Source organism: Ranitomeya variabilis, chromosome 1, assembly GCF_051348905.1.
Source record: "Ranitomeya variabilis isolate aRanVar5 chromosome 1, aRanVar5.hap1, whole genome shotgun sequence".
NCBI lineage: Eukaryota > Metazoa > Chordata > Amphibia > Anura > Dendrobatidae > Ranitomeya > Ranitomeya variabilis.
In genome coordinates, this window is record NC_135232.1 from 548919495 (window position 1) to 548934009 (window position 14515).

Here is a 14515-nt window from a genome sequence, read left to right on the forward strand (position 1 = left end):
AAGAATCTGATTTATCTGGAGTCTGCCAGGCGCCTGAATCCTAGACAGGCACGCTGGTCGTTGTTTTTTTCTCGGTTTAATTTTGTGGTCTCATACTTACCGGGTTCTAAAAATGTGAAGGCAGATGCTCTTTCTAGGAGTTTTGAGCCTGACTCTCCTGGGGATTCTGAACCTGCTGGTATCCTTAAGGATGGGGTGGTTTTGTCTGCTGTCTCCCCAGACTTGCGACGTGCTTTGCAAGAATTTCAGGCAGATAGACCTGATCGTTGTCCACCTGGTAGACTGTTTGTTCCTGATGATTGGACCAGTAGAGTCATCTCGGAAGTTCATTCTTCTACTCTGGCAGGTCATCCTGGAATTTTTGGTACTAGAGATTTGGTGGCTAGGTCCTTCTGGTGGCCTTCCCTGTCTCGAGATGTGCGTGTTTTTGTGCAGTCTTGTGATGTTTGTGCTCGGGCCAAGCCTTGTTGTTCTAGGGCTAGTGGGTTATTGTTGCCCTTGCCTATTCCGAAGAGGCCTTGGACGCACATCTCTATGGACTTTATTTCTGATCTCCCTGTTTCTCAGAAGATGTCTGTCATCTGGGTGGTGTGTGACCGTTTTTCTAAAATGGTCCATTTGGTGCCATTGCCTAAGTTGCCTTCCTCATCTGAATTGGTCCCTCTGTTTTTTCAAAATGTGGTTCGCCTGCATGGGATTCCGGAAAACATCGTTTCTGACAGGGGAACCCAGTTCGTGTCTAGATTTTGGCGGACATTCTGTTCCAGGTTGGGAATTGATTTGTCTTTTTCGTCTGCATTCCATCCTCAGACTAATGGCCAGACGGAGCGAGCTAATCAAACTTTGGAGACTTATTTGAGGTGTTTTGTGTCTGCGGATCAGGATGACTGGGTTGCCTTTTTGCCGTTGGCAGAGTTTGCTCTTAATAATCGGGCTAGTTCTGCCACTTTGGTTTCCCCTTTCTTTTGCAAATCAGGGTTTCACCCTCGTTTTTCATCTGGTCAGGTGGAATCTTCGGATTGTCCGGGAGTTGATGCTGTGGTGGATCGGTTGCATCGGATTTGGGGACAAGTGGTGGACAATTTGAAGTTGTCCCAGGAGAGGACTCAGCAGTTTGCTAACCGCCGGCGTCGTGTTGGTCCTCGCCGTCGTGTTGGGGACTTGGTGTGGTTGTCTTCCCGTTTTGTCCCTATGAGGGTTTCTTCTCCTAAGTTTAAGCCCCGGTTCATCGGTCCTTATAGGATTTTGGAGATTCTTAACCCTGTGTCCTTTCGTTTGGACCTCCCGGCATCTTTCGCTATCCATAATGTGTTCCATCGGTCGTTGTTGCGGAGGTATGAGGTACCGGTGGTTCCTTCTACTGAACCTCCTGCTCCTGTGCTGGTAGGGGGTGAATTGGAGTACGTTGTGGAGAAGATCCTGGACTCCCGTATTTCCAGACGGAGACTTCAGTATCTGGTTAAATGGAAGGGCTATGGTCAAGAAGATAATTCTTGGGTAACTGCCTCTGATGTTCATGCCTCGGATTTGGTTCGTGCCTTTCATAGGGCTCATCCAGATCGTCCTGGTGGTTCTCGTGAGGGTTCGGTGCCCCCTCCTTAAGGGGGGGTACTGTTGTGAATCCGCTTTTGGGCTCCCCTGGTGGTTGCTGGTGGTACTGGTGACTTGTGTGTCTTTGCTGTCTCAGTTCACCTGCTCCCATCAGTGTTTGGGAGTTTCCTATTTAGCCTTGCTCTCCAGTCATTTCCTTGCCGGTCATCATTGTAACCAGAGCCTTCGGTTGCATGTTCCTGCTACTAGTCTGCTGATCAGCTAAGTGGACTTTGTCCTTTTGTTTTGTATCTTTTGTCCAGTTTGCAGTTTTGTTATTCTCTGTAGCTGGAAGCTCTTGTGGGCTGAAATTGCCACTCCTGTGTCATGAGTTGACACAGGAGTCTTAAAGTAATTTCAGGATGGTTTTTTGATAGGGTTTTCAGTTGACCGTGAAGTCCTCTTTTGTATCCTTCTGCTATCTAGTAAGTGGACCTCTCTTTGCTAAATCTACCTTTATACTGTGTATGTCTTTTCCTCTAAACTCACCGTCATTACATGTGGGGGGCTGCTATCATCTTTTGGGGTATTTCCCTAGAGGTAAGCCAGGTCTGTTCCTTCCTCTACCAGGGGTAGTTAGTCCTCCGGCTGGCGCGTGGCATCTAGGGTTAATCAGGTATGCTCCCTGGCTACTATTAGTTGTGTGGTAGATTTAGCTCACGGTCAGCTCGAGATTCCATCACCCAGAGCTCGTCCGTTATCTTTGTGTTTTGATGTTTCCCTGCCATTGGGAATCATGACACTGGACCTCACCGAGGGAACCGGCAGCGTTCTTTGCTTAAAATGCGCGCTTTTCCTTCCTTCCGTGACGTCACGGCTTCTGATTGGTCGCGTGCCGCCCATGTGGCCGCGACGCGACCAATCACAGCAAGCCGTGACGTAATTTTCAGGTCCTTCTAGGCATTCAGTATTTTAAAATTACGTTCCGGCTTTGTGATTGGTCGCGTCGCGGTCACATGGGCGACGCGACCAATCACAAGCCGTGACGTCACGAGAGGCAGGAGACGCGTGCATTTTAAAATGCGCGCGTGTCCAGCCTCCCGTGACGTCACGGCTTGTGATTGGTCGCGTCGCCCATGTGACCGCGACGCGACCAATCACAAGCCAGAACGTAATTTTAAAATCCTGAAGGACCTGAAATTACGTCACGGCTTGCTGTGATTGGTTGCGTCGCGGCCACATGGGCGACGCGACCAATCACAAGCCGTGACGTCACGGGAGGCTGGACACGTGCGCATTTTAAAATGCGCGCGTCTCCTGCCTCCCGTGACGTCACGGCTTGTGATTGGTCGCGTCGCCCATGTGACCGCGACGCGACCAATCACAAAGCCGGAACGTAATTTTAAAATACTGAATGCCTAGAAGGACCTGAAAATTACGTCACGGCTTGCTGTGATTGGTCGCGTCGCGGCCACATGGGCGGCACGCGACCAATCAGAAGCCGTGACGTCACGGAAGGAAGGAAAAGCGCGCATTTTAAGCAAAGAACGCTGCCGGTTCCCTCGGTGAGGTCCAGGCTGCGTCGGAGAGGTGAGTATAGCAATATTTTTTATTTTAATTCTTTATTTTACACATTAATATGGTTCCCAGGGCCTGAAGGAGAGTTTCCTCTCCTTCAGACCCAGGGAACCATCAGGGATACCGTCCGATACTTGAGTCCCATTGACTTGTATTGGTATCGGGTATCGGTATCGGATTAGATCCGATACTTTGCCGGTATCGGCCGATACTTTCCGATACCGATACTTTCAAGTATCGGACGGTATCGCTCAACACTACTCTTGACCCATTATTAAGCCAGGAATAGGAGCTGGTGGCAGCGGAAGTGTCCTGAGCCATTGGGAAAACTGGTAGCGACGGACAGCGTTGATAATCATAGTTCCCGCCTGAGTGGGAGTAGCTATATCGCCCTCGCTGCAGAGTGCCCATTAGCCAGTACATACTAAGGCAGCCTTTCTGGCTTTTAATTATCCTAGGTGCAGTACCCTGTCTGACCTGAGGGTATGGGGGCGCCAGAGAGCTGCAAGTTCCAAACCGAAACTGTGAAGTGGGATATAGATAAAGAACCAGAGCCAACCAAACAACCCTGGTTCAAGACATATTGGTGGCATCGGTGGGATAATCCAAAATATTCCCCCTGTGATTCATGACATATTGGTGGCAGAGCGGTGGGATAATAGAGCATTAGTGATCAGGTTTGAGCAATCATTCCTCTCACTAAAAACTTGCACAGTTTTTGCGAGGACTTTGAGCAAAAAAAAAGTTTTGGAGGACAAGCTCAGTCTTTACTAGTCCTGAGACAATAGTGTGTATAGCATTTACCCCCTACCCTTCTCTTCGTTTTTCTGTCCTATCCTTTATTTGGCAACCATGGTTATGCTGGGAGAAACCTTTTATAAGAAGCAGACCAAGGACACTCTTACTGTCTTGTGCATGTTGAAGCAGATTGACTCTGCTGGCAAAACAAAAACCAACTGGTTGCGGATCTGGTGCAATGGGAAGCCGCTCAAAACCGCTCTCAGAGCCCAGTGGACGTAGAAGCTAGCACCAGCCCAGGTGCTGCTGCAGCTGAGTTCCAACCGCTGAATGCCGGCCCTACTTGCAATCAGGGTAGCGTGGACCCCTACCTGCAGCTGGCTCTGCAGCAATGCTTCGCAGATGACACAGAGAGACGTCTGCAGCTGGTCCAGCAATTCCAAAAGACTGAGAGATCGGACCGGGAGGCCCAAGTTCAGGGGGCCCATGAATTGCAGATGGCCCAACTTGGGGCAGTACCATCTACCACGCGGAACAGTGAGTCCAGCAACGCTCTGTCCCCTAAATCCCAGCCAGAGCACTTTCTGGTGATGGAAAACGATGGGGACTTGGACACTTTTCTGCTGGCATTTAAAAAGCCTGCAGACAGTACCAGCTGCCTGGGAACCAATGGCCCGATACCTGACCCCAGAGCTAAAAGGCAAAGCTCTGGAGGCGTTTGCTTCGCTCCCGCCAGACCAAGATGAAGACTATGAGGTCATCAAGCAGGCCCTGATAACGAAGTACCAACTTACACCTGAGGTTTACCATTGAAAGTTCCGCTACCTCCAACGTAGCCAACACGACAGTTACAGCAATGTGGCGCATGGACTCGGGACCCACTTTGACCAGTGGACCCATGGACTGTCAGCGACCACCTTTGCACCTCTGTGAGACCTGATGATCAAAGACCAGTTCCTACGTCTTTGCCCAGCTGAGGTGTGACAGTTCATGGTGGACAGAGAGCCCAAAGACGTGGCTAAAGCAGCGCAGATTGCCGATGCCTATGAGGCTAACCATATACCGAAACTGTCGGCGCCAGTCACCGCCAGCTGGAGATGGGGTAAGCCTGCAACCAACTCCAGTACCCCTGCCGGACGACTCATTGGAGGCCCTGTCCCGGTTGCAAGCACCAGACCTACCACCGATCTTCGCAAATGTTTTGCCTGCAATAGGACTGGTCATATCAGCGCCAACTGTCTGGAGAAGCAGAAGAACCTCCCAGCGAAGGCCCCGGGGCCTAATGCAGCAGTTCTTTTGGTGGGTGGGGAGGTTGGGAGGGTGTATGACAACATGGAGCACGTCCCCGTGGGGGGCCATGTCGCTAAAGGCCTCAAGAACACCGGGGGCGGAACGAACCCTCATCCGACCTGAACTGGCAGCCCCTAAAGAGATTATTCTGGGGAAGCCCTGACTGTCAGTGGGATTGGGGGCATCCGCTGTCCCCTGCCAATGGCCCGGGTGCTTATAGATTGGAGTGCCGGCAGCAGGGTGAAGGAGGTAGGGTTGTCCGATAACTTGCTCACCGATGTTTTATTGGGGACTGATTTGGGGAGAATGCTTGCATATTATGTCCCTGATTCCCCTACCCAATCTAATGCTAAGGGTGATGCTAATGCGAATAATAATGATGGGGAATTGCATGCGTCCCCTGAGAGTGATATACTAGGTAATGCTTTACCTCATACTGATGATGATGAGGGTGAAAATGTGCATGTTTTACCTGCTAACCATTTATTTCCTAAGAATGATGTGTCTAGAGGTGCAGGAGTGATCAGCCACGTCACTCAGCGGGGTGAAATGGCTGAGGAACACCTAACAGGAGCAAGCGATGGTGCTATGGGGAATGGGGAGATGCATGGGAACCGTGAGGAGGGTGATGCTGTGCAACTGACCAGTGCCACAGAGGAAGGTAACTGCCCCATAAATAGCACTGCTCCTGAGATGCTGGAGGTGGATGGGGAGGTAGAACCCATAGCAGCGCCGGCTGATGGGTCTGTGGAAATCCCCGGGGAGACAGCCTACGTAGCTGCTGTCACCCGCAGTCAGAGTGACCGGAACACAGATAACGTTCTGCCTTCTGGACCCTCCTTAGTCACAGGGGTGACTGAACCAGAGATGGACCCAGAGCAGGTCCCAGAGGGTTCACGTGGGGAAGGGAGCCTGACTTTGCTTCTGGCTGCCCCTAGCCAGGAGTTCCAGGCTGCTCTGCACGCAGATGCGAGCCTGGAGAACTTGAGACGCCTCGCCGAGACGACCACCTCCATGACTGATAAGGTGTCAGGAAATAGGAAGAAGTTTTGATTACTTCAATTACACATACAGAGCTCTCAGCTGCAGTTTCCTCTGCCTAAGAATCAAAATACCGTCATATGGAAGTTCAAAAATAAAAAAATTAAAAATGAAGATTAATATTAAATAATAATAATAATAAAAGATAATAATAATAATAATAAACACCAAGGTTGGGAATGATAGAATATGCCTTTATTGTATTTTATGGCAATACTGGCACAATTGTGCACGTACTTGGGAATTTATGTTACAGAAATAATTTAAAATATAAAGAACGGACAAGGTAAAAAGTAAAATGAAATATTCCACAATCTTTATAGAGAAACTTATAATAGTGTGCTTGTATATCGTGGGCATATATATACATGTGTATGAGGCATACAACGTGGTAAAAAGATATATGTGCGTACTTCAGTAAAATATTCCGTATAGATGTGTAATTAAAAAATGTGAGGTACTAAAAAAGGGGGGTGTATTAGTTAAAAGTACTCTATTGATGAGCCAATGAAAAACCAAAAGTGCATATGCTTAAAGTATAGAAGATATATCTATATATATATAAGAGGCATCGTGATTACTCGCTAATCCAGCCCCCTGCACAGTAGCTCCGCCCCCACCACATTACCACACATAATCCCGCCCCCACCACATTACCACACATAATCCCGCCCCCACCACATTACCACACATAATCCCGCCCCCCCACCACATTACCACACACAATCCCGCCCCCCCACCACATCACCACACACAATCCCGCCCCCCACCACATTACCACACACAATCCCACCCACCACCACATCACCACACATAATCCCGCCCCACCACCACATTACCACACATAATCCCCCCACCACATCAACACACATAATCCTGCCCCCCACCACATTACCACACATAATCCCCCCACCACATCACCACACATAATGCCACCCCCCACCACATCACCACACATAATCCGGCCCCCTTTACCCCATTACCACACATAATCCCCCCACCACATCACCACACATAATCCCGCCCCCACCACATTACCACACATAATCCTGCCCCACCACCACATTACCACACATAATCCCCCACCACATCACCACACATAATCCTGCCCCCACCACATTACCACACATAATCCCCCCACCACATCACCGCACATAATGCCACCCCCCACCACATCACCACACATAATCCCGCCCCCCACCCCATTACCACACACAATCCCCCCACCACATCACCACACATAATCCTGCCCTCACCACATTACCACACATAATCCCGCCCCCCCACCACATCACCACACACAATCCTGTTCCCCCACCACATTACCACACATAATCCCCCCACATCACCACACATAATCCCGCCCCCCCACCACATTACCACACATAATCCCGCCCCCCACCACATTATCACACACAATCCCGCCCCCCACCACATTACCACACACAATCCCGCCCCCCCACCACATTACCACACATAATCCCCCCACCACATTACCACACATAATCCCGCCCCCACCACATTACCACACATAATCCTGCCCCCCACCACATTACCACACACAATCCCGCCCCCCACCACATTACCACACATAATCCCGCCCCCCCACATCACCACACATAATCCCGCCCCCCTCCCCATTACCACACATAATTCCCCCACCACATCACCACACATAATCCCGCCCCCCCACCACATTACCACACATAATCCCGCCCCCCACCACATTACCACACATAATGCCCCCACCACATCACCACATCACCACACATAATTCCGCCCCCCACCACATTACCACACATAATCCTGCCCCCCCACCCCATTACCACACATAATCCCCCCCACCACATTACCACACATAATCCCGCCCCCCCACCCCATTACCACACATAATCCCGCCCCCCCACCCCATTACCACACATAATCCCCCACCACATCACCACACATAATCCCGTCCACCCACCACATCACCACAGATAATCCCGCCTCCCACCACATTACCACACATAATCCCGCCCCCCACCACATTACCACACATAATCCCGCCCCCCACCACATTACCACACATAATCCCCCCCACCACATCACCACACATAATCCCGCCCCCCACCACATCACCACACATAAACCCGCCGCCCACCACATTACCACACATAATCCCGCCCCCCACCCCATTACCACACATAATCCCCCCCACCACATCACCACACATAATCCCACCCCCCACATCACCACACATAATCCCGCCCCCCACCCCATTACCACACATAATCCGGCCCCCTTTACCCCATTACCACACATAATCCCCCCACCACATCACCACACATAATCCCGCCCCCACCACATTACCACACATAATCCCGGCCCCCACCACATCACCACACATAATCCCGCCCCACCACCACATTACCACACATAATCCCCCCACTACATCACCACACATAATCCTGCCCCACACCACATTACCACACATAATCCCCCCACCACATCACCACACATAATGCCACCCCCCACCACATCACCACACATAATCCCGCCCCCCACCCCATTACCACACACAATCCCCCACCACATCACCACACATAATCCTGCCTTCACATTACCACACATAATCCCGCCCCCCCACCACATCACCACACACAATCCCGTTCCCCCACCACATCACCACACATAATCCCGCCCCCCCACCACATCACCACACATAATCCCGCCCCCCTCCCCATTACCACACATAATCCCCCCCACCACATCACCACACATAATCCCGCCCCCCCACCACATTACCACACATAATCCCGCCCCCCACCACATTACCACACACAATCCCGCCCCCCACCACGTTACCACACACAATCCCGCCCCCCACCACGTTACCACACACAATCCCGCCCCCCCACCACATTACCACACATAATCCCCCCCGCCACATCACCACACATAATGCCACCCCCCACCACATCACCACACATAATCCTGCCCCCCACCACATTACCACACACAATCCCGCCCCCACCACATTACCACACATAATCCCGCCCCCCCACCACATCACCACACATAATCCCGCCCCCCTCCCCATTACCACACATAATCCCGCCCCCCTCCCCATTACCACACATAATCCCCCCCACCACATCACCACACATAATCCCGCCCCCACCACATCACCACACACAATCCCACCCCCCACCACATTACCACACATAATCCCGCCCCCCCACCACATCACCACACATAATCCCGCCCCCCACCACATTACCACACATAATCCCCCCACCACATTACCACACATAATCCCGCCCCCCTCCCCATTAGCACACATAATCCCCCCCACCACATCACCACACATAATCCCGCCTCCCACAACATCACCACACACAATCCCACCCCCCACCACATTACCACACATAATCCTGCCCCCCCACCACATCACCACACATAATCCCGCCCCCCACCACATTACCACACATAATCCCCCCCACCACATTACCACACATATTCCCGCCCCCCACCACATGACCACACATAATGCCACCCCCCACCACATCACCACACATTATTCCGCCCCCCACCACATCACCACACATAATCCCACCCCCCACCACATTACCACACATAATCCCGCCCCCCCACCACATCACCACACATAATCCCCCCACCACATCACCACACATAATCCTGCCCCCTCACCACATTACTATACATAATCCCGCCCCCCACCACATTACCACACATAATCCCGCCCCCCCCACCACATCACCACACATAATCCCGCCCCCCCACATCACCACACATAATCCCGCCCCCCACCACATTACCACACATAATCCCGCCCCCCACCACATCACCACACATAATCCCGCCCCCCACCACATTACCACAGATAATCCCGCCCCCCCACCACATCACCACACTATTGTTATTAACTTCATTTTAAGTTAATTTACCACCTGCGTAAGAGCTATTGAATGTTGTCATTATTTACTTTAGTTTAATCACCAGCAGCGTTAATTAGATAGCAATGAGCGTGCCGAGCGTTAGCTGGCTGGGAACATCTAGTATATATATAATATATGTGCCAAATTCTAAGTGCAAAAAAAGGAAAAATACCATATATATATATGCATATACATTCGCCTATATCACAGCTCGATGTTTAAATGCGCACACCGGAATTATATACAAGGATTGAGGAAATGTATATACCTGTCTGTTCTGTGTACCCAAGTACAGAGCACCCCGACGCGCGTTTCGGAGATTCCTTCGTCAGGGGGTGATGTACGAGCAGAACCAGAGAGGTATATATACATACCAAAGCCGCCTATAGAAGTGGGCGATGGCTATTGCGGCGCGTGCGCTGTCAGGAGGACCCGGAAGCACACAGAGCCAGCGTCACATAACTCGGCAGTGGAAGAGAACTGCTGCCAAGGTAACCAAGACGCTGGATGCGGGCGAGCCGGGACACAGACTGCGCACGCGCACAATCATGTCCACACTCTATGGGCGCACAGGAGGAAAATAATGAATGTAGTTAAAAAAGGGGGGAAAGGTGCATGATGGAAAAACAATAATACAGTAATGTGAATAGGGGAATGATGAAGGTGGGATAAATAGAATATAACCTAAATTTAGACCTTGTACGCCCTCAGTGTGCATCCAAAAGGAGGCTCACACACAAAAAGAAGCCATAAGAGAAAAATATATAAAACATAAAAAATGTGTAGAAAAGGAAGATAAATAATAAAAAAATAAAAAAAATAATAAAGATATAACAATACACATATACAATAAGAATGATTGATTCTTGATTCCACACTATAGGATCCATTCATCCAAGGGGTTACGAACAAAGTCTTCACCACCTCGACCCCATAAAGGAAGACAAGGTCCGGACCAGAACAAAATATATCCCAGAACGGACAAACAGAGAAGAGGCTAAAAATACAAGAAAATATATTTAAAATCCTGCATATGTATAGTTTATAAAAAAAAAGGGGGGGAGGGGAAAGGGGAGGGGGAACAAGTGATGTGTAGATAATAATTAATAATAATAATTAATGATAATAATAAAACAAAAAATAATAATTAGTATATTATATGTGTATGGAAAAATACATATATAACAATTATTATATATGTATGAATATACTAGAATATAGCATATCCCAAATACAATTAAATTATGGGGAATAGTACGCATATTGAGATTATAACGTACAAACAGATAATAACCATATGTGTAGTTTAATAGATAGTACATACATATAGGGGTAAGCAAAAATATACATATTATCATGCAACATCATGAAGGAGGGAAATGTAAAAGAGATAAACAATCTAATGTATAAAGCTGAATGTGTGTATGTATGTATGTATGTCCGGGATTGGCATCTGAACCATCGCAGCTACAGCCACAAAATTTTGCACAGTCACACGTCTGGACCCCGAGAGCGTCATAGGCTATGTTGTGAGGTGAAATTTTGACCCCGCGCGTTCCAATTCACCAAACAATTTTGCCCCTATCTACATAATGGGGAAAAAGTGAAAGGAAAAGTGTTGGAGGCGTCGCAGCTGCAGGCACAAAATTTTGCACAGTCACACGTCTGGACCCCGAGAGCGTCAAAGCTATGTTGTGAGGTGAAATTTTAACCCCGCGCTTTCCAATTCACCAAACAATTCTATCTACACAATGGGGAAAAAATGAAAGGAAAAGTGTTGGAGGCAAATTAACAGCTGTCAGATGTGAACAAGGGGGACTTAAAGAATGACAGCGATGGCGCCAAAGAGTATATACTGTACAGTTGCTAAGGTGGGGCCCCGACATGGGATAATCACCACACCACCACGGGGATATGAACACACACACAAAATGTGCCACACACTACCACATGCTCGAACACATATACCACCCTCAGCGCACATTTCACCACACATACACCAACCTCGCCACATAAAAGTCGAAACACAAAAGTCGCCGCTCAAAACTCGCCACGCACAAAACTCTCCACATGCAAAACTCGCCACACGTGCAAAACTCACCTCATGGAAAACTCACCACACGCAAAACTTGCATACGCGGAAAAATTGCCACATGCACAAAAGTTGCAACACATCCTAAAGTTGCCTCACACAAAACTTGCACATACTCAAAAGGCACCACACATAAAACTCGCCATGCGCAAAACTCGCCATGCGCAAAACTTGCTGCACACAACTTGCTACACTAACCTGTCACATGCAACTCGACACACAAAAAATTGCTACACGCATGTCGCCACACAAAACTCATCTCACAAAAGTCGCTACATGCATGTCGCCACACGCAACTCAACACACACAACTTGACACACGAAACTCGCCCTAAAACACACACAAGTCTGGTATTATCCTTCAAAAATAAAAATCTGATTAATAAGCAGACAAACTACAAGAGCAACAAATGTACCATATAGGAATCCGGCAGCTGTCAGTCACATGACCAGTCTATTATGTGTATGTGTGAGCTAATATATACTGCCAGGGGGTGGGCTTACTGTTGGATGGGGATTTATCAGGCTGCCAATTTAGCTTACAAATACTGAGGTAAAAATACTGACCAAATAACGTGTGAACGAGGTCTAATACAGGAGGAGATGACATACAGATATATACTATATACAGGAGGAGATGACACACAGGTATATACTATTTACAGGGGAGATGACACACAGGTATATACTATATACAGGAGGAGATGACACACAGATATATACTATATACAGGAGAGATGACACACAGGTATATACTATATAGAGGAGGAGATGACATACAGGAGATGACATACAGGTATATACTATATACAGGAGGAGATGACACACAGGTATATACTATATACAGGAGCAGATTACCTACAGGTATATAGTATATACAGGAGGAGATGACATACAGGTATATGCTATGTATAGGCGGAGATGACATACAGGTATATACTATATACAGGAGGAGATGACACACAGATATATACTATATATAGGTGAGATGACACACAGGTATATCTAATATATAAAGCTGAATGTGTGTATGTGTGTATGAATGTGTGTATGTCCGGGATTGGCATCTGCACCGTCGCAGCTACAGCCACAAAATTTTGCACAGTCACACGTCTGGACCCCGAGAGCGTCATAGGCTATGTTGTGAGGTGAAATTTTAACCCCGCGCGTTCCAATTCACCAAACAATTTTGCCCCTATCTACATAATGGGGAAAAAGTGAAGGGAAAAGTGTTGGAGGAAAATTGACAGCTGCCAGATGTGAACAATGGGGACTTAAAGAATGAGAGCGATGGCGCCAAAGAGTATATACCGTACAGTTGCTAAGGTGGGGCCTCGACATGGGATACTCACCACACACGGGGATATGAACACAAACACAAAATGCGCCACACACTACCACGTGCTCGAGCACATATATCACCCTCAGCACACATTTCACCACACATATACCAACCTCGCCACATAAAAGTCGAAACACAAAAGTCGCCGCTCAAAACTCGCCACGCGCAAAACTCTCCACATGCAAAACTCGCCACACGTGCAAAACTCACCTCATGGAAAACTCGCCACACGCAAAACTTGCACACGCAGAAAAATTGCCACATGCACAAAAGTTGCAACACATGCAAAAGTTGCCTCACACAAAACTTGCACATACTCAAAAGGCACCACACATAAAACTTGCCACGTGCAAAACTCGCCATGCGCAAAACTTGCTGCACACAACTTGCTACACTAACCTGTCACATGCAACTCGACACACAAAAAGTTGCTACACGCATGTCGCCACACAAAACTCATCTCACAAAAGTCGCTACATGCATGTCGCCACACGCAACTCAACACACAACTTGACACACGAAACTCGCCCTAAAACACACACAAGTCTGGTATTATCCTTCAAAAATAAAAATCTGATTAATAAGCAGACAAACTACAAGAGCAACAAATGTACCATATAGGAATCCGGCAGCTGTCAGTCACATGACCAGTCTATTATGTGTATGTGTGAGCAGGGCCCTCATTCCTCCTGGTATCTATTTTGAACTGTGATTTCTGTTATGCTGTAATGTCTATTGTCTGTACAAGTCCCCTCTATAAGTTGTAAAGCGCTGCGGAATATGTTGGCGCTATATAAATAAAAATTATTATTATTATTATAATATATACTGCCAGGGGGTGGGCTTACTGTTGGCTGGGGATTTATCAGGCTGCCAATTTAGCTTACAAATACTGTGGTAAAAATACTGACCAAATAACGTGTGAACGAGGGCTAATACAGGAGGAGATGACATACAGATATATACT